Source organism: Scyliorhinus torazame, chromosome 11 (assembly GCF_047496885.1).
Source record: "Scyliorhinus torazame isolate Kashiwa2021f chromosome 11, sScyTor2.1, whole genome shotgun sequence".
Lineage (NCBI taxonomy): Eukaryota > Metazoa > Chordata > Chondrichthyes > Carcharhiniformes > Scyliorhinidae > Scyliorhinus > Scyliorhinus torazame.
Genome location: NC_092717.1, coordinates 49,413,140 through 49,435,027, shown reverse-complemented (window position 1 = coordinate 49,435,027; position 21,888 = coordinate 49,413,140). Strand labels below are relative to the sequence as shown.

General features: G+C 47.1%; 1 protein-coding gene across 1 annotated transcript in view; it reads right to left on the bottom strand.

The window, feature by feature from the left end:
* pou6f2 (POU class 6 homeobox 2) overlaps positions 1 to 21,888 on the bottom strand; it is a 953,197-nt gene that overhangs the window by 488,427 nt on the left and 442,882 nt on the right. The gene's annotated exons all lie outside the window — the stretch shown is intronic.

Genomic DNA, 21,888 nt, shown 5'->3' with positions numbered 1-21,888 from the left:
AGCGGGAGGTGTACATGGAGTCAATGGATGGGAGGCAGGTTCGTGTGATGGACTGGGCTGTGCTCACGACTCTCTGACTTTTCTTGGGGTCTTGGGCCGAGCAGTTGCCATACCAGGCTGTGATGCAGCCAGATAGGATGCTTTCTATGGTGCATCTGTAAAAGTTGATCAGAATTAATGTGGGCATGCTGAATTTCCTTAGTTTTCTGAGGATGTATTGGTGCTGTTGTGCTTTCTTTGTGGTAGCACCGACGTGGGTGGACCAGGACAGACTTTTGGAGATGTGCAGCTCTAGGAATTTGAATCTGCTAATCAGCTCCACCTCGGTTCCGTTGATGCTGACAGGGGTGTGTACAGTACTTTGCTTCCTGAAGTCAATGACCAGCTCTTTTGTTTTGCTGGCATTGAGGGATAGATTGTTGTCGCTGCATCACTCCACTAGGTTCTTTATCTCCCTCCTGTATTCTGACTCGTCGTTATTCGAGATCCGCCCCACTATGGTCGTGTCGTCAGCAAACCTGTCAATGGAGTTGAAACCAAAGTTTGCCACGCAGTCGTGAGTATACAAGGAGTATAGGAGGGGGCTACGTCCGCAGCCTTGCGGGGCCCCGGTATTGAGGACTATCGTGGAGGAGGTGTTGTTGTTTATTCTTACTGATTGTAGTCTGTGGGCCAGAAAGTCGAGGATCCAGTTGCAGAGTGAGGAGCCAAGTCCTAGGTTTTGGAGTTTTGATATGACTTTGGCTGGGATTATGGTGTTGAAGGTGGAGCTTTAGTCAATAAATAGGAGTTTGATGTAGGAGTCCTTGTTGTCGAGAGGCTCGAAGGATGAGTGTCGGGCCAGGGTGATGGCGTCTGCTGTGGACCGGTTGTGGCAGTATGCAAATTGCAGTGTATCAAGGCGTTCCGGGAGTATGGAGGTGATGCGCTTCATGACCAACCTCTTGAAACACTTCATTACGACTGAGGTCAGGGCCACCTGACGGTAGTCATTGAAGCATGTTGCCTGGTTCTTCTTTAGAACATAGAACATAGAACATTACAGCGCAGTACAGGCCCTTCGGCCCTCGATGTTGCGCCGACCTGTGAAACCACTCTAAAGCCCATCTACACTATTCCCTTATCATCCATATGTCTATCCAATGACCATTTGAATGCCCTTAGTGTTGGCGAGTCCACTACTGTTGCAGGCAGGGCATTCCATGCCCCTACCACTCTCTGAGTAAAGAACCTACCTCTGACATCTGTCTTATATCTATCTCCCCTCAATTTAAAGCTATGACCCTCATGCTAGACATCACCATCCGAGGAAAAAGGCTCTCACTGTCCACCCTATCCAATCCTCTGATCATCTTGTATGCCTCAATTAAGTCACCTCTTAACCTTCTCTCTAACGAAAACAGCCTCAAGTTCCTCAGCCTTTCCTCATAAGATCTTCCCTCCATACCAGGCAACATTCTGGTAAATCTCCTCTGCACCTTTCCAATGCTTCCACATCCTTCCTATAATGCGGCAACCAGAATTGCACGCAATACTCCAAATGCGACCGCACCAGAGTTTTGTACAGCTGCGACATGACCCCATGGCTCCGAAACTCAATCCCTCTGCCAATAAAAACTAACACACCGTACGCCTTCTTAACAACCCTCTCAACCTGGGCACTTTGGCACTAGTATGATGGTGGTCTTGGATTTGATTTATTGTTACTTGTACGTGAAAAGTATTGTTCTGCGTACTGTCCAGCCAGATCGTTCCATACATGAAAAAACATAGGACATACATAAATACACAATGTAAATACATAGACACAGGCATTGGGTGATCATACAGAGTATAGCACTACTCAGTAAAGAAGATGTGTGAAGAGATCAGTTCAGTCCATAAGAGGGTCATTCAGGAGTCTGGTAACAGCGGGGAAGAAGCTGTTTTTGAACTTGTTAGTGTGTGTTCTCAGACTTTTGTATCTCCTGCCCGCTGGAAGAGGTTGGAAGAGAGAATAACCCGGGTGGGACAGGTCTTTGATTATGCTGCCCGCTTTGCCAAGGCAGCGAGAGGTTAAACAGAGTCAATGGATGGGAGGCGGGTTCGTGTGATGGACTAGGCTGTGTTCACCACTCTCTCTAGTTTCTTACAGTTTTGGGCCGAGCAATTGCCATCCCAGGCTATGAAGCTGTCAGATAGGATCCTTTCTGTGGTGCATCTGTAAAAATAGATAAGAGTTACTGTAGAGATGCCGAATTTCTTAGGTTTCCTGAGGACGTATAAGCGCTGTTGTGCTTTCTTGGTTGTGGCGTAGATGTGGGTGGACCTGGACAGATTGTTGGTGATGTGCATACCTAGGAATTTGAAGCTGTCAACCATCTCCACCTCGGCACCATTGATGTAGACAGGGGTGTGTACAGTACTTTGCTTCCTGAAGTCAATGACCAGCTCTTTAGTTTTTGCAGATATTGAGGGAGAGATTGTTGTCATTACACCATGCCTCTAGGTTCTCCATCTCCCTCCTGTACTCAAGGCTCATTATTGTTCGAGATCCGACCCACTATGGTTGAGTAATCAGCAAACGTGTAGATGAGTTGGAGCCAAATTTTGCCACAGAGTTATGTGTGTATTGTGAGTTTTGTAGGGGGCTACGTACGCAGCCTTACGGGTCCCAATATTGAGGACTATTGTGGAGGAGGTGTTGTTGTTTGTCCTCACTGATTGTGGTCTATTGGTCAGGAAGTTGAGGATCCAGTTGCAGAGGGAGGAGCCAAGTCCTAGGTTTTGGAGTTTTGATATGAGCTTGGCTGGGATTTTGGTGTTGAAGGCAGGGCTGTTGTCAATGAATAGGAGTCTGACGAAGGAGTTCTTGTTGTTGAGATGCTCCAGGGATGAGTGTAGGGCCAGGGAAATGGCGTCTGCGAATTACAGTGGATCAAGGCATTCTGGGAGTATGGAGTTGATGTGGCTCATGATCAACCTCTTGAAGCACTTCATAAAGATAGATATCAAGGCCACCGGACAGTAGTCATGGAACGTCGTCTGGTTCTTCTTTGGCACTGGTATGATGGTGGTCTTTTTGAAGCAGGTGGGAACCTTGGAACAGAGTAGGGAGAGGTTGAAGATGGCCACGAGCACACCTGCCAGTTGGTCTGAGCAGGATCTGAGTGCACGACCATGGACTCCGTCAGGACCCATTGCTTTCCGAGAGTTCGCTTTCAAGAAGGCCGATCTGACTTCCATACCTACCGTCACAACTTCCGAAGTCAGATGGCTTGAAACGAGCATAGATGCAGTGAGTTCATCGGGGAGGGGAGCGCTGCCACCAGAGATTTGACTCGGCTTTGCTTTGTAACCCGTTATGTTGCTTAAGCCTTGCCACACCCAACGAGCGTCCGTGTCATTAGTCTGTGACTCTAGCTTAGTCTGGTATTGTCTCTTGGCATCCCATATGGCTTTGAGGAGGTCGTACCTGGATATCTTGTATAGGTCAGGGTCGCCTGTCTTGAAAGCCTCAGACCTCTTCTTATTCCTATACACATCATCTGCATATGTAAAACACCGGGGATAAAATTGGTCTTTGACGACAGACATAGTGAATACACCCCGGCCAATTTACTTTTGCAATAAAAAAGGAATCAGGCAAGGTGTAAAACTGACTGGCAAATTGTTAGCACCATTTGTTTACTATTGCCAAAGACCAATTTCACCCTGATTTTAGTTTATATCTACAAAAGATACACATGTGGACTTATATATGTACCTGATTCTTGGCTGGATTCTCCGTCGCCCACCATCGATACTGGAGTTCCCAAGGCGGCGAAGAATCCAGCGTTATCCACAAAACGGGATTGGAGCCATTTCCAATGCTCCGGTCCCCTGCTGCCGGCGTCATCGAAGTTCGTGATCCGTTTGCATCCTATTAACGGGTTGGGCACCGGATTCTTCAAGCCTGCATGAATCTCTGGTCCTCTGGTCTGGGATTCATGTGGGATAGTATCGGTGCAGGTAATTCTCAGCGTGGCCCTGGTGCAGTGGACCTCGCTGTGGGCCAAGGGGGTAACTCATTAAGGGAGATGCTGCCAAAAGGGACCCCTCCCCCCCCACAATGCAAATCCTGCCCTCCACCACCAGACCCACCCTACCAATCCCCCCAAGAGGAACCCCCACCAGAGATCCCCCCATAAAAGAGACTCCCACCAGAAACATCCCCATAAGAGAGACCCCCATCAGAAATCCCCTATTACAGCAAAGCCCCCCGTTACATAGACTACTGCCTAGAGGCCCCCCATTAATATTCATTATTGTCACAAGTAGGCTTATATTAACACTGCAATGAAGTTACTGTGCAAATCCCCTAGTTGCCACACTCCAACGCCTATTTGGGTACACTGAGGGAGAATTCAGAATGCCCAATTCACCTAACTGCATGTCTTTCAGGACTAGTGGGAGGAATCCGGAGCACCCGGAGGAAACCCATGCAGACACGGGGAGAACGTGCAGACTCCGCTCAGACAGTCACCCAAGCCGGGAATCGAACCCGGGACTCTAGCACTGTGAAGCAACGGTGGTAACCACTGTGCTACCGTGCCGCCCATACACATTCTAACCCACTGAGATGGAGACACCAAAGACCCACCAAGGACAATGACCTCAGGAGAATATGAGTGGACACATGTCGTGTGCCCATGAACAGGACATAAAGGCACCTGGGATATTCAATAGGAGGTTCAGACATGAACTCACCAAGCTACAATGGGCATGTGCTTTGCCCCCAATCACTTTAACAGTGGAACCCCTAGTTGAGAGAGAAGATTCCCAGACCTGAACTGGTCAATTTACAAGGGGACTACACTAGTAACGATTATGTTTGAATCACTGGGTAGCAGTCATGTGACAGGCCCACCCTTGTGTGTTTAAGCTTCTGTGTTCTGTGCTATAAGAGGACAAGCAGCTGAGACACTGACAAGACGACACCCTGGTGGCCGTTCTCCTTCCTCCCCCTCTCTCCAACCGAATTTACAAGCTCTCAAACCCTGTTTGATGACCGTGACCACCCAGGAATGTCCCTGCTGCAGGCAGAGATTTCTTGAGGGAAATCAACCCTGCACTGTCTTCAGGAGAACTGTCAAATCTGTCGTCTTGTCGGATCCTGCAGCTTAATGCAGCTGTCTTGTCTGTTGGTTTCAGATGAACTTACTTGCATTTAACTGGTGATTTTTGCTGCTCTGAATAACACTAAGGTTTGTAATTTGCAAAGGAAATAAAATGTTAGTGATGCAGATTCAATTGTCTTGAGATAATAGTTCAGCACTGTGATTCTTTTTCTTTTTCTTACATTAGCACAATTTCACTGTAGTGTGGTTAAAGCTGTAACACAAAACCTTACAATCACCAAATTAAAACTAGAAGTGCAAATGTTAACATGAAGTGGATTTGGAAAGATGAATATTGCACACTCTTATGTTGTAAGACTCCTTCCTGTTTATTTCCTTTGTTCCCATTTATTTAATTTTAATTTTATTATTTTTGGTCCTTGGACCCATAAATCGGGATGTGTCTTCATGTGGAAGACTCAAGGTTGAAACAGCCTGTTTGCCGGGACACTGTGTTTTTCAGGTTTTGTATTTTGGAAAGGAGAAGCCAGACTCTCCGGCACTGAGTGGATCTTAGGAATCAGCTTTGGTGGGAGTCAGTTCGATTGGTTAACCGACAACTGGTAGATTGGCCAGAGACAGTGTTCTGCCTGACAATAGTCAGTGATTGGCTCCTGCGTGATCATTTCTCAGAGAACTGGGCAGAAGTGTTTGGACCTTGGAAGTGAAATGAACGCTCTCTCCTGCTTGCTGAAGTGAAAGAACTACTCTATTGTTCTGAAAGCAGTGAGTGCCTGGCATATCTTTTGCTGTGAATCTGAAGTGATGCTGCGTCTGCAGAGAAAGTAGACAACCTTGCCAGAAAAAAACATCTCAAACCTAGAAGGAAGAAGAATCAAAAGGAAAGCTTGAACTTCAGGAAAACATTGACTGGAAGTTGGCCCACTGCATCAAAAATCCTTACCCTTTTATTTTTATTTATGTTTTATTTCCCTTTCCATTACCCTTTCCCCTCTGTGTTGTTTGTCTGTGTGGGTCTGTGTGGAGAGTGGGGCGAGTTAGGAAGGGGAGGTTTAGAAAGAGGTTGTAGATGATCAGTTACATTTCTGGCTGTTTAATTATAAATACTGTACATAATAAAACATGACTTGTGTGTTTACAAACACGGTGACTGCAGTTTATTGAGCTCAACCAAGGGCCTCAGGTATTTTAAATAAAATCTAATGTTACCTGTGTTTTGACTCCAGAGCTGGAATTGATCGCACACTAGCCCAGGGTGTTGTGATAATATTTAAACAATGAATTTATGAAACAATCTTCTTGAATCAGCAAGTTGAGGCACCATAAACTACCACTTCAAGAAAATAATTCATGTTAACACAGAAAATAAAAAAAGTACAGCAAAAAGAAAGACAATAAGAGAATCACAGGGCATCATGAGAAAGAACTTGTTATAAGCCCAGACCACCTTCAACAAAAGGCTGTAGGGTCAGCAATCCCTGAATTGATTGAAAATGGTGCTGCTTGAAAATAATTGCTAAAAGGTATGGGATCAACCAGCATCGGCTGAGATCAGGAACTGTCATCTGTGGTGGCTGTCGCTCAGTTTGTGGATCACGTCTGCTCAAGGTTGGGAGTTGCTACCATGAGTCTTCATGTGACTGAACAGATTGATTCTCGGATCACAGATCTTAGGGCACACGAGCAAAATGTCCCATGAGGTAATGGGATCCAGAGTGCACGATTTGATTCCTTTTATTTCTTTTTTTCTCTGCTACCGCTCTGCCTCATCATTAAGACATTTGGACTGAAAGCATGCTGCAACTTGATGGACAAGTTGTTACCATCTGTAATGTTTGATAGCAAGCTCCTCCTAGTCACTAACATCAACGCTTCTGTGTTTCGATAAGTATCAGAGTTTCTTTGAAGCATTTTCTTTGTCTTCCCCTGGACCGTCAACCATTTGAAGAGTTGGGAAAACAGGAATTGGTGGAGGAGATGATTTTCAGCCATCTGGACACAATGTCCAGCCCATCAAAGTTGATCTGCAGGAGCATTGCATGAATGCTAGTGGGCCTGCCTTCAAGAAAGACATCAGCGCTTGTTAGACGGTCCTCCAATTGAATGCAGAGGATGCAGTAAAGGCATTGCTATTGGAATTTCTCCAGCATTCTTATGTGCCACTGACACACAGTCCACAGGAATAATAGGAATACAGGACTTAGGAGCATGAGTAGGTCATTCGAGCTTGCTCCACCATTCAATAAGATCATGGCTGATCTCGGTGTGGTCTCAATCCCACTTTCCTGCCTGCCCCCAATAACCCTCGGCCACCTTGTCTACCAAAAATCTATTAAATCAGCCTTGAATAAATTCAATGTCTCATTCTCCACTGTTTTCTGGGGATGCGAATTCCATAGACTAATGACCCTCAGGGAAAAAAATTCTCCTTATCTCTGCCTTCAATTGGAAATCTCTCATTTTACTCTGTGTCCCCCAGTTCTAGTCTTCCCCACAAGAGGAAACAATTGAATTGATTTGATTTATTGTCACGTGTGCCAGGGTACAGTGAAAAGTATTTTTCTGCATACAGTCCAGACAGATCGTTCCATCTATGAAAAACATAGGACACACATAAATACACAATGTCAATACATAGGTACAGGCATTGGGTGAGCATATGAAGTAGAGAAGATGTGTGAAGAGATCAGTTCAGTCCATAAGAAGGTCATTTAGGAGTCTGGTAACAGTGGAGAAGAAGCTGTTTTTGAATCTGTTAGTGCGTGTTCTCAGACTTCTGTATTTCCTGCCCAAAGGACTAACATAGTACATGGAGCATACAGTGCAGAAAGAGGCCATTCGGCCCATCGAGTCTGCACCGACCTACTTAAGCCCTCACTTCCACCCTATCACCCCTTATAAGTTGGAAGAGAGGATATCCCGGGTGGGACGCGTCTTTGATTATGCTGCCCACTTTCCCAAGGCAGCGGGAGGTGTAGACAGAGTCAATGGATGGGAGTGATGGACTGGGCTGTGTTCACGAGTCTCTGTAGTTTCTTACGGTCTTGGGCCGAGCAGTTGCCATACCAAGCTGTGATGGAGCCAGATAGGATGTTTTCTATGGTGCATCTGTAAAAGCTGGTAAGAGTCAATGTGAACATGCCAAATTTCCTGAGTTTGCTGAGTAAGTATAGACGCTGTTGCGCTTTCTTGGTCGAAGCATCGACATGGGTGGACCAGGACAGATTGTTGGTGATGTGCGCACCTAGGAATTTGAAGCTGTTAACTATCTCCACCTTGACACCTTTGATGTAGACAGGGGTGTAAACGATAGTTTGCTTCCTGAAGTCAATGGCCAGTTCTTTGATTTTTCTGACATTGAGGGAGAGATAGTTATTGTTACACCACGTCACTAGATTCTCTAATATTCACCCTATCAAATCCCCTCAGGATCTTATGTGTTTCAATGAGATCTCACTCATTCTTCTGAACTCCAATGAATATAGTTTCAACTAGCTCAACCTTTCTTTAGGGGATAATCCTTTCAAGTCAGGAATCAGTCAAGGGAATCTTCTCTAACCTGCTACTAATGCAATTGTATCCTTTCTCAAATAAGGATACCAAAACTGTACACTTCTAGCCATAACTTGAGGCCAATCAAAAGTTCTACCTTTGAAATCCAAGCAACCCATCTTGCCTGACATTCTAATTCAGGTTGAATGAGATCTGGGCAGTTCAGGGTGTCCTTAGGGCCTCGCGTTGAGGGTTGTTTAGTCAAACGTAAGTAACACCACTACCTGCTGTACACCAGCTAAGTTCAAAAGGGTTGGAGGGCAGGGTAGATCTGGTCAGGCCTAGCCTTGGAGTGGGTGATCGGGACAGGCCAGGCATAAGTGGGAAGGGAGAGGTGGCAGGCTCTCTTGTGCCTTGTGGGTGATGGTAATTTGGGTTTGGGGAAATACTGTGGGGGGGTATTCCCGTGGTGGTGCGGAGGTGGCGAGGTGGTGGGGAGGGAGGTGAGAGTCGCCTGGGGGATTTAGAGGTGTGGCGGGAGTCCATTAAAGAGGGGAGTATTAGTGTGGGTTTGTACGTTGTTACCCAGAAGCTAAAAGTGGTTTCAATCCTTCTAACTTTTTCTGGGTAATTGATGTGACACAGTCAGAACCATCTGAAGTTTACAATTTAAAACTCAATTTTCAGACAGTTCCCAGTTCTGGGCAATTGCCCATGGGAGATTGTACTTCCCAGACAATTGCTTTCAAACCCCATGTTACAGACAGGAGGGGATTTAATTTAAATGGCCCTGCTTTCTCCTCTCACCACCCATCTGAAGCAGAAAGGTGTTTTGATTTCCCCTTTTACAAGCACTGGCTTATTTTCCAACCCTTCAGCTTAGGTATTGTAGCCATCTAAGATGGCCACCTGCAAAGGACCGTGGGAATTATGGCCAACCCAGGACTCAGACAGATACACAGCCTATGTGTATCTAAAACACAGGTAACCAGACCTGACCGAAACCCCCGCTCGTTTACATTTCAATGGCCCATTTTCCAAGGACAATAGAACTCCTATCAAGCAACCGGTACAGCCACAGACTGATCGGTGCCACTCCCCTTACTCAGAAAGCACAACTGCCAAGGTCAATGACCGCTAAGGACCCGCCCAGCTACCAAGGCACCCGTCCCTTTATTGGCCGAAATCGAAGAGAGTGATCAGAGCCCTGTCGAACTATTGGATCCAAGGTTAAGGACCGACCCAAAGAGCGTGAAATCCCAGGGGATAAAAGAGAGCTCAGCCATGTGTTCTGCCCCTCTTGGATCGAGTCTGTGCCACCCAATTTCAGCAGGAACAGTCAGATAAGTTCAAGACCAACAATCGCTACCCGTCGGATGAGCCCAGCAGAGACAGAGCCACTTTCTTCGAACCAGCCAAGTGAAATCCAGATAACGGCCTTTATCCATTTGCACAGAGCCGGTCGCCCTGAAGTTAAGTATAGGTTATTGTAGCTAATAGGTGTAGTTTAACCCGTAGTAGATATTGTGTTTGCATGTTGAGATAACTCTTGTGTATGTAAACAAACCATCTTTTAAACTAATTAACAGGTTGTGTGGTCATTTGATCGATATAAGGGAAAGGCTTGTAGTTCACCGAGATAAATAAATAGAGCAACAGTATGATCCAATTTTTATTAATAACACCACAGTAAACTTGAGTTAAGGTAAACTCAAAGGGTTAGTTTACTTGCACATGCTCAAAACACAGGATGGAGGGTGTTGTTACAAAGCCCCCAGTACATTCAGACAATAAAAGAGGGATAGAGAAAGAAAGATTTATAGGGCACAGATCACAGAGCAAAGAATTGTTTCACGGGAATGCAGAATTAAAAGTCCAATGTTGAATTCCTTCATAGAGACTGACGGGCTGAATTTATGCTCAATAATTCACTTTACCAGTCGAGTTGGCTTCCAAAATGAGAAAGACACATGGAGATAAATTTGTTTTGTAGGCAATGGCACAGAAGTTCAGATATCCCAGTATAAACGCTGTAGGTGGGGGCAGACATTCAAACCTGAATAGAGCTCTTTGTCTGAGCTGCTAGATGGAAAATAGCAAACTGAGCTTTGTGGCTCCATAAGGCCAAATTACAGGTTCCTCCAGCTCATGGATAATGTCACATGATTCCCACCTCTCCTCCTTGGTTTTGACAAAGAGCGTATATTCGTTTGTCTGGGTTCATGAGATTGTACGTCTTAATGGTTGGAGCATTAACAAAGGAAGGCTGCAAGGCTCTATATCCTAGCAGACAAGTAGACTCCAGTGGCCAGGCCTGGCTTATGAAATGTAGATGGCATTGACGTAATTACCTTTGGGTTTGTCTCTGCAGTCCACTGGGTGGTTACATATCTTCAGTGGTAACGAGTTAAAAATGTCTTCACTACTGCTAGATTAACTTCTGTTGTTCGAAGGACACAGCCAGACATGGCTTCAATCATCTTACAAATCTAGGTTTTTTTTTAGATGTTTTCAGTTATTTAAAATCAAGTTACACAGAAATGGTGGAGTAGGCACTGATAATGAATGCTTATTTTTTCTGCTAAACTTATTTTCATCTGTATTGATAAATTGTATCAGGTTACCACTTAAATATATCAAGAAATATTTCTAGCGCAAATAAAAATTAAGTTCTAAAATTCTGCCTGGGAGATGGTTCAGTGCAGATGTTATATGTTGTAATATGCAAATAGATTTAAGCAAGAAACTTTAACAAAATGTAAAATTTTGACAAGGATGGCGCAGTGGCACAGTGGTTGGCACTGCTGCCTCGCAGCGCTCGGGACCAGGGTTCAGTTCTTGCGTCGGGTGATTGTGTGGAGTTTGTGTGGGTTTCCTCCTGGTGCTCCTATTTCCTCCCACAGTCCAGAAATATGTGGGTTAGGTGCATTAGCCGTGCTCAATTGCCCCCTAATGTCCAGGGATGTGACGGTTAGGTTATGGGCAGCACGGTAGCATGGTGGTTAGCCCAATTGCTTCACAGCTCCAGGGTCCCAGGTTCGATTCCCGGCTTGGGTCACTGTCTGTGCGGAGTCTGCACGTTCTCCCCGTGTCTGCGTGGGTTTCCTCCGGGTGCTCCGGTTTCCTCCCACAGTCCAAAGATGTGCAGGTTAGGTGGATTGGCCATGATAAATTGCCCTTAGTGTCGAAAATTGCCCATAGTGTTGGGTGGGGTTACTGGGTTATGGGGATGAGATGGAGGTGTTGATCTTGGGCAGGGTGCTCTTTCCAAGAGCCAGTGCAGACTCGATGGGCCGAATGGCCTCCTTCTGCACTGTAAATTCTATGAAATCTATGGGATTACAAGGATAGGGCGGGTCGGCACTCTTAAATGGGTAGAGTGTTTATTCGAAGGGTCGGTGCAGACCTGATGGGCCAAATGGTCTCCTTCTGCACTGTAGGGGTTCTATGATTCTATGAAAGATCATTGTCAAGTTTAAAAATTTTAGGAAGTAGCCTTTATGGCATATATCTTTCACAAAAATATAATATGAGGTCTTAGTTTGTTTACACTTACCTGAGACACTCAGTGGGGTGAGCATTATCATTCTTCAGAAGAGAAACACTATCCTGTGATTTGTCCTTTGTCTTTAGATGGCCCTGGTGGCTGAAAAAAAACTTTGCATTTCATGACAGTTATCACATTGTTGGATCTTTCAGGCTTCATCTTCCCAATGCTCTTTCCCATTCAGATTTGTCTCTGGGCGGCAGTCTCGAGCTGGTAGAATATCATCTCCTTGACTTGTGACCTTGGGCTGTTTTGCCAGGCGATGAAGGCCACTCATTTTTGTTCCAGGTCACATATTTCCGCATCATTTTTGCCAAGCTAATTCTGGTGACAGCAATATTGAGCCCCATGTGTCCGGGCACAGGAGGCTAGTGCTTCATTTGATCCCATTGTTCTAGAATGCAGTTAGATGTGTGAAGAGTTCCAGGCTGGTCGTGAGTTGCAGCTGGAATTCCTTTTTTAAGACCAGCTGTTTTAGGGCTGAGACATTGATCTTCTTCCTCTTGGACTTCTGGGCCATGTGATGTCTTGATGCCAGGTGGGTGTTTATCACCAATCAAACATGTCTATGACCTGTCCAACAGGCATCAAACTTTGTATGGATCCAGTTTTATAGATCTTCCATCCAAACCATGAAATAAGCCAGGAGGTATCAATGCAATGATCTAGGATGCCTCCATCTGGTTTTATATATGTCCTTCTGGTGGAAGAGGTTGTTTGTTATAGTGAGACAATGCTGAGTACACTCCAACAGCAGGGAATGCCATTTTGCATTGGCTTTCCCATCCCATTTTTTCCAATAGTCCCACTTCACGCATTGGAGTCTCTGCCAACCTTGACATTCATGTCTCCCAGAAGGATGATCTTATGGCAAAGAGAAATAAATCCAGGCCAGAATAGAACTTTCCCATAAGATCTTCAACGGAGTCAAGGCGCGCTGATGGCAGTGACATATTGGTTACGGCAGAACTGTTGATGAAGAACCATGGGTCTTTCATTTATACAATTGGGGGCTTTTGGCACAGCATCCCAGATCCTATTCCCAATGACAAAACCAAAGCTAAGGGCACATGAGATACTATCAGCCTTTCCATTCCAGCAGAAGGTGTTTTCCCCTGTCTATTCCTTCAGCTGCCACTCCCCACCAAGGCAGGTCTCACTGAGTGAGGCAAAATCAGTTCAGAGTCTTGATAACTCACGTGCCGGTTTTCTTTCTGGACTGTCAAGTTTGAGATTATCCATGAGTGCTCCAACATTACAAGTTGCAAAATTTTAAATTTTCTTTGAGTACAAAGGTGATGATCCCCCAAGGTGCGGTAGGGGGAAAGCCAATTTTTAGCGTGCGTTTTCAAGCCCCCCGCCCCCATTTAGGGTGAGCAGTGGGTATCCTGAGGACTGCTGAGTCATAGATGCTGCTACCCAAAGTGACCTCCATCCCAACACAGGCGCCTTCATGCATCTGTCACCATTACACAGATTCTTGACCTATGACCCACAGCTTCACAGCCTTGCCCCTGCTGCCAACCCTCCATCGTCACAGGACTTGGCAAATGGACCCGGGTAGAAGGCTGCATGTGACTTTGTTTAATGTGGGTTTTTGGGCTGTGCTCATTGTCCATGTGATCTTGGTGGGTTGGTGATCAGATTTTAGTGATGTGCCAAACCTTGATGACTGGGATCGTTTTTAGGCTGCAGCCTTATAATTGTCGTGCAAAGAAATGGATCTTTCACACACCTCAAAGTCACCCTGCGCAAAAGATCTGGGGCGAATTTCTCCCGAAACGGCGCGATGTCCGCCTACTGGCGCCCAAAACGGCGCCAATCAGACGGGCATCGTGCCGCCCCAAAGGTGCGGAATGCTCCGCATCTTTGGGGGCTGAGCTCCAACATAGAGGGGCTAGGCCGGCGCCGGAGGAATTTCCGCCCCGCCAGCTTCGGAAACGGCCTTTGTTGCCCCGCCAGCTGGCGCGGAAATGACATCCCCGGGCGGCGCATGCGCGGGAGGGTCAGCGGCCGCTGACAGTTTCCCACGCATGCGCAGTGGAGGGAGTCTCTTCCGCCTCCGCCATGGTGGAGACCGTGGCGGAGGCGGAAGGGAAAGAGTGCCCCCACGGCACAGGCCCGCCCGCGGATCGGTGGGCCCTGGTCGCGGGCCAGGCCACCGTGGGGGCAACCCCCCGGGGCCAGATCGCCCCGCGCCCCCCCCAGGACCCCGGAGCCCGCCCACGCCGCCTTGTCCCGCCGTTCAAAAGGTGGTTTAATCCACGCCGGCGGGACAGGCAATTTATCGGCGGGACTTCGGCCCATTCGGGCCGGAGAATCGAGCGGGGGGGCCCGCCAACCGGCGCGATTCCCGCCCCCGCCGAATCTCCGGTGCCGGAGACTTCGGCAACCGGCGGGGGTGGGATTCACGCCAGCCCCCGGCGATTCTCCGACCCGGCGGGGGGTCGGAGAATGACGCCCCTGGTGCTAAATTATAGTCACCTGGCAGGGGCTTGTAATATTTTAGGAAATCTTCAGACTTAAGAATAACTCAGACAGCTAGGCAGTAGGTAATAGAATACTGGATCAAAATCTTTATACGCTAACAAACCTTTATTCACAGAGATCAAAATTACATATTGTGCACCTTCAACCCAACAATTGCAGCCTCAGTCTTTCCCTATATATGAGCCCAGGTTAGTTGCCAGTTAACCCTCGCCACCGAAATACTATTAAATATCCCACTTAACATATAATCAAAAGATTCCCTTTTCTGTTTTTATATAAATAAAAATAGACTTTGTTGGTTGGCAGGACCAAGCTAATTACCATCCCATCAATCTACTCTTGGTCATCAGCAAAGTGATAGGAGTCATCGGCAGTGCAATAACCTGCTTGCTGATGCACAGTTTAGGGCCACTTAACTCCTGACCACATTACAGTCTTGGTCCACACATAGACAAATGAGCTGAACTCCAGAGGTCACGTGGCAGTGGCTTTCCATGATATCAAGGTAGCATTTGATTGAGTGTTGCATCAGAAACCCTAATAAAACTGAAGTTAATGGGAATCAGGGGAAACTTGTCACTAGCACAAAGGAACATGGTTGTGATTGTTAGACGTCCCAATCCCAGAACATCACTGCAGGAGCTTCTCAGGGTTGTGTCCTAGGCTTTTCCGTTGCTTCAATTATCTATCCACCTTCATAAGGTCAGAAGTGGGGACACTGGCTGAAGATTGTTAATCAATATGACAATGTTTAACGCCACTGAAGACTCCTTAGATACTGCAGCAGTGCATGCCGATATGCAGCAAGACGTGGACAACATTCAGGCTTGGGCTGATAAACAGCAAGTAACATTTGCATCACATAAGTGCCAGGCAATGATCATCGCCAACAATAAAATATCTGCTCATCTCCGCTTGACAATTAATGGCATTATCATTGCTAAAAAAACACCATTCTGGGGGTTACCATTGACTAGAAACTGAACTGGACCAGCCATATAAATACAATGGCTACAAGAGCAGGTCAAAGGCTTGGAATTCTGCAGTGGGTAACGCTCCTGACTCTCAAAGCCTCTCCACCATCTGCAAGGCACAATTCAGGAGTGTGTTGGACTACTCTCCACTTGCCTGGATGAATGCAACTCCAACAACAGTCAAGAAGCTTGACACCAGCCAGGAAAAAGCAGCCCGCTTGATTGGCACCCCATCCACAACTTTCAACATTCACTTCCACCATCACCGATGCACAGTAGCCTCAGGGTGTACTGTATATGAGGCGCACTACAGAAATTCACCAAGGCATCTTTGGCAGCAATGTCTCCTTGCAGACAAATAGCTTGAAAGATCTTCTGCAGATCTTCTTGCAGTGTGATTGCTGCTGAGGGCCCAGCAGCGTGTGTGTCAGCGACACCATGGAATAACATTCACTGTGGGCGGGGGTGGGTGGGGGGTGCAAATTTGGTCCCATTGCAGCAAGAGCTACATTACTTCAGACATCAGTCTCCATTAAGTGACTGTAATCGCATGTCTTCTGGTTGGCGAGACATGCGCATATCACAATGCCACAATTGAATATCTGGAGAAAATAATTAATATCTGAGAAACTTTTTCAATGTCCATTCTGTCTGATTAATGACAACCAGAACAGTTAGTTTGTCAGTTGTCTGTGGGGCAGTTTTACTGCTGTCAGCATTCATCAATATTGATTAACTTGTTTCTAATAGTGTACTTTGAAATTGAATGAACTTGCATTAAGTAATTGAATTGCATTTACACAAATTATAAATCAGGATTTTAATATCACTATCTTCAGATCTGTTTTTTTTATTTACAAGAACCACATATGGCTCTCTCCCAGTGATACATGTTTGTTTGTTCTCCTCTCCTCAGTCTTCTTCCTTTGCTTCTTTTTTTCTCTAGGCAGTGTCCCATCATGAATTCTGGTTCACAATTGTTGGTAGCCCACCAGCATCTCTCATGAGTAACTATTCTTCAAGTGCGACCCTGGACAGTGAACTTTTTTAAAAGGAGGACATCACAGGCTTGTCTGATTCTGTTCTCACTCAATGCTGATGTAAATTCAATGCACCAGGGGCTTCTGGATAGTGATTAGGAACAGGAAAACTAGATAATTTACTTTCCCTCCCTTAACTGGGGCAAGACAACTTTAGTGTCCAAAACACTGCCTTGACTCAGGATAGACTGGGTTAGTGAACATGATGTGGGTCCTGAAGGTCGGCCAGTTGGCAAAAGTGGGTCCCGGGAAAAAGACATTGAGAAACAGTGATCCAGAGGTATAGGAGAAAGACAAAAATGTTTTCATCTTGCATTGACCTGTCTTTGAAATTTAGTAATTCTACACTGACATACAGTAAAGATGAGAAATTATTATAGATATAATTATGAAAAATTGGATAAGGACTGGGCATGGGACTCTCGCAAAGTTTTATATCTATAATACATATGAATTTGCTAATGATGTGTTGACAGATAAAATGATTATCATTGTCATGAGTACTCCAGTTGAAGGTCCATCTAGCAATGGCTTTTGTCAAAGGAATCATGTAGTGATTGGTGAATTGGTGCATAAAAACTTTGATCAATAAGAGTATAAATTGTCATCTGCCTTGGTATGGGAGGCACATCCAAACAATTCTTTTCAGATGGTTGGAGGATATACTCCTTACCAGCACTAGTCTATGGGTACATACCCAAATTACCTTCTGATCATCTTCCTGCTGTAGATGGTACACAGTTAAAATTATAGTGCATTCTTCACAAATAATTGGAATTAATTGTCAAATTTTAGACTTGGCAGGTGACATAAGTAAGTGAGGCACCATCTGCTACTTGAACTGTGAAAGAGACCAGAGTGATGCTGGGAACAGTGCTTTCCACCAATTCCTCTCGCCTATCAAGCCAAAGGTGCGCCTTAGGCACTATCATGAAGCAACTCTCTCCCTATGGGCTCCACCCCCACCCACCCTCAGCAGTAGGCTGCCCTGTCAAAACCCCACCCAGCTTAGGCTGCCCTGCCAAAACCCCACCCAGCTGCGTTTCTGTCTCTTCCATTGGTATCAACATAGCTAGCACTGGTAATCTTCCTCAATTTTGTCTGCACTCCTTTGTCCTTTTAGCTCTCTTTTCCTACAAACACTGCGGTACACTGTTTCCTTTTTAAAATAAATTTAGAGTACCCAATTATTTTTTCTAATTAAGGAGCAATTTAGCATGACCAATCCACCTAACCTGCACATCTTTGGGTTGTGGGGGTGAAACCCACGCAGACATGGGGAGAATGTGCAAACTCCACATGGACAGTGACCGCAGTACACTGTTGCAATTTTCAATGGTCGCTCACAGTTCAGCTATTGCATTGCATTGGTGTTTTGGGGATTTTCAGGATTGCAAGCTTGATATAATGAGGCGCATTTGGCTTGTCTGATCTCAGCCGGCCAGTGCATCACTTGTGGTACCTCCACCATGTCCATGTGACCACCCCACGGCTGCTAACTTGCTCTGTAACCTGCAGCTACACATTCCTGGTGAGGCATGCAGGCCTCTTCCCCTACTGACAGGGAAAAGCATCTCGTACCATGTCTTTGCCACCTTGAGAAGCACTGCAGGGCAGCATCATGAAACCTCAAAGCCACCCTGTCCTCTAGCTGGAACTCGATTACTCTGTATGATGCCTGAAGACCAAGTGTAATACTGTCCTTTTAAATGTGGAGTAAGTATTTCATCTTCCACTATTTCCTCCTGTCTGTCAGCTCCCATGCCTGACAGCATTGGTGGGAATTGGATGTGAATGGCAAAATCCACTTTCATGTCCCACCTCACACCCAAGTATGATTTAGGCCCAACATCAGGACTTCCTCCGCTTCAATAAAATGTTGATGTTTTTATATTTATTCATGGGTTGTGGGCTTCACTGGCTAGGACAACATTTATTGCACGTGCCTAATTGCTCCTGAAAAGGTGAGGGTGAGCCAACCTCTTGAACCACTGCAGTCCTTGTGGGGTAGGCAAACCCACTGTGCTGTTAGGAAGGGAGTTCCAGGATGTTGGCCTAGCAACTGTGAAGGAACAGCGATATAGTTCCATGTCTGGATGGTGAATTGTATTGCTGTTGTCATCATCAAGAACACACCACACGCACACACACAATTCAAACTTTCACTTGGACAAACATTTTGCAGGGATTCAGTTTGTTTTTAAAAAGTCGTATCTATTTGGTATGCCGAATCTCAAATCGATTCCAATCGGTCATTGTAACAATACCTGTTTGGGTCGTCGCCACGTGTTTTTTTGTTCTAATCCAGTTCGACGACATTCAGAAGTTTCATTACTATTTACCTCAAATTCTCCAGGTGTTTTGAGTGACTGTAGGTTCTGTCCAAGTTGATTTAATGTGTCAACCTGAGCCGGAGAGAGATCTCCCAGAGTATTCCTACTGCTCCCTGGCTGCTTGCTGTGGAATCTCTGCCCGGAATTGTGCTCACTGACTGAGGGCTCTGACATACTCCCACTCTCGCATCTGTTCAGCTTGGTGGTGAGTTTCTGATGGCCTCCTTCTGATTCACGATGGTCTCTTTCTGCTGCAGGATGGTCTCCTGGAGTTGGAGGATGATCCCCTTGATGTCGTCCACCGGATCACTGTTCTGCATTGGGGCAGAGCACATGGGGTCCATGTCCAGGGGGATGTAAGCGCTGATAAACCGCATTCGGGTGAACTCTTGGGCCGCAGTTTTGGCCAGGATGAAGAAGAGGGCGAGGAATCGGCCAAAGGTTCTGCGGGACATGATTTTTGAAGTGGAGCCACTGCCGGGAAGGGAGTGGGGTGGTGAGTAGAGGGGAACTGTGTGGTTTAGAGGAGCGACATTTTTAAATGCCCCCTGATGCTCGATCAATAATTCCAGAAGCAAGATTGGATGACAATTGAAGGCTTTATTGGACTAGATGTTTCCCCCAGCAGCGCAGGTACAGAATGCAGCTGCTAGGGTGACACAGGCTCTTATACTCCACCTTACTGGGCGGAACCAGCAGGCAGGCTTCACCAATGATATTGCTGTCTCAGGTACCTCCTACACCAATGGTCTTACAGCATCAACCTGGGTACCGTAATACCCCTAATACCGACTACCACATTCACCCCCTGTTAAAAAAAAAGAGTCCGGCGGGGGTGGTGCGTTATACAGTGGTAGAGGTTGAGGTTATGGTGGTACCCGGTATACATTAGTACAGTGTTTTGCCTCGTTACATGTCGCAACTATTTACAGTATTTGTTTATATTCAAAATGAAGCAATTAGTCGGTCAGCAGCCCTGGTCGTCCTCTGCGATCGTCGCAGATTTTGCGGTGATGCAGGCGCCGGCTCTGGCATCCGTGGCTCCGGGATTTGCGGACTTGGCATCTCATGGGGGAGAAGGACGCCCACTCCCAGTGGCCGGGAAGGTCATCGCAGCCATGGAATTTTACACAACAGGTTATTCCAGGGCTCAAGCGGAGACTTGTGTGACGTTTCCCAAGCTACAGCCCACAAGTGCATCCGCAAAGTCACAAATGCCCTGTATGGCCAGGCATCTGACGATATTAAGCCCATCAAGATGCTCAGGCAGCAGAATTCTCCACCATCGCCAGGATGCCTCAGGTCCAGGGGGTAATAGATGACACGCATGTCACCTTATGCGCACTGGGGCATCAAGGAGTGCCCTTCATCAACAGGAAGGGGTTCCACTCCCTTAATGTTCAACCCGTGTGGGACCACTGACTCCAGTGCATGCACGCCTGTGCACGTTGTCCATGGAGTGTGCATGACAGCTACATCCATGGACACTGGGAGATCCCCGGCATCTTGGAGGACCATCCCAGACTGTTGGGTTGGCTCTTGAGGTTCTAACTAATGACACCAGTGCGAAGGCCAGAGATCGAGGCGGTACCCAGTATAACTTCCACCCATGCTGCCATTGGGCGGTGCATCGGACTGCTGAAAATGCAGTTCCAATGCCTGGTTCTGCCCTGCAGTACACCCCCCCCCCCCCCCGGAGGATCTCCCCCTTTGTGGTGGTCTGCTTTGCCCTCCGCTACCTGGCACAGCAGCAGGGCGACAGGAGGAGGAGGGACATGCGGCCTTTTCTGAGGCAGAGCCAGACCAGGAGGGGCTGGAGGACGAGCCTGGGTAGGACCTGCAGGAGCAACTGGAGGAAGGAGGCAGACAGCAGCGAGGGTCCGGCATGCCCGGAGGGTCAGAGAGGCCCTCATCCTAGCCCACTTCTCATAAAATGAGGCTTTGTCCATCCCCCCTTTCCCCCCAAATCTCCGAAACACCCCCTCCCCCCATTGACCACTCCACCCACATTCCTCTCCCTCCCATCCATTTCCTCCCTTCCACCACCATTCCCCAATCCTCCCACATCACACCCCCGCCGCACCCACCCTGTCCTGCCCTCCCAGAGTTTGTGTAACATCACTCCAGGGTGATGGGCCTCTGTCGGTACTGTCAGTGGGTCACTATACAAGGCAGGAGAGTGATGATAACTCGCTGTGAGGTAAGCTCTGGTGCTCCTCAGTCTATGCCAAAGTCTGACTCCTGTCTTTCCGCTGACAGCTCACACCCATTGAGGTATGTATTGGGGGCTCTTGTTGTTGGACTACTCTGCCTGAGGGGCAGGGGGTGGGGGAAGCGGAGGGCCGCTAGGGCTGGGTGTGCGGGCAGGTCCGCTGTGAAGAATAACAGAGGCTTCACACATAATCAGATGTAACATTGTTTAATAATGAATATTCAAAATCCTCATTGTCCCTATCTACGGATGCCCCCCCACAGTGCCCACTCAGTGATCCTCAATCTTCTTAATCTTTCGTGCTTTGTTGCCTGTCTAGGTGTATCCCCAGGATGCACACCCTTGGCTGCGTCCTCTGTTGGGCCTGGAGCCGGGTGGCCCTGGCCGATTTACCTGTGTCACTGGCATCACCGTGCCACCCTGTTCTGCCCGCTGACCTTGAGATGCACCGGTGTCAGAAGGGGGCGGGGGTTCGGGTGAGGTGGATACAACCATCGTCTCCCTGATGGCAGACAGCGGGTCGGCCTTCAGCACCCACTCCTCCTGGATGGTGCCCAGAGGGCCCTGGCAGTCTCCATGGGACGAAGGGGCAATAGCATATCCCATCTCACATCCACGGCGCCCAGCATCCTGGCCAGATCAGCATCCCCGAAACATGGAGCAGGTCTGCATGGTGCCATGCTTGTGTGCTGACTGGGAGT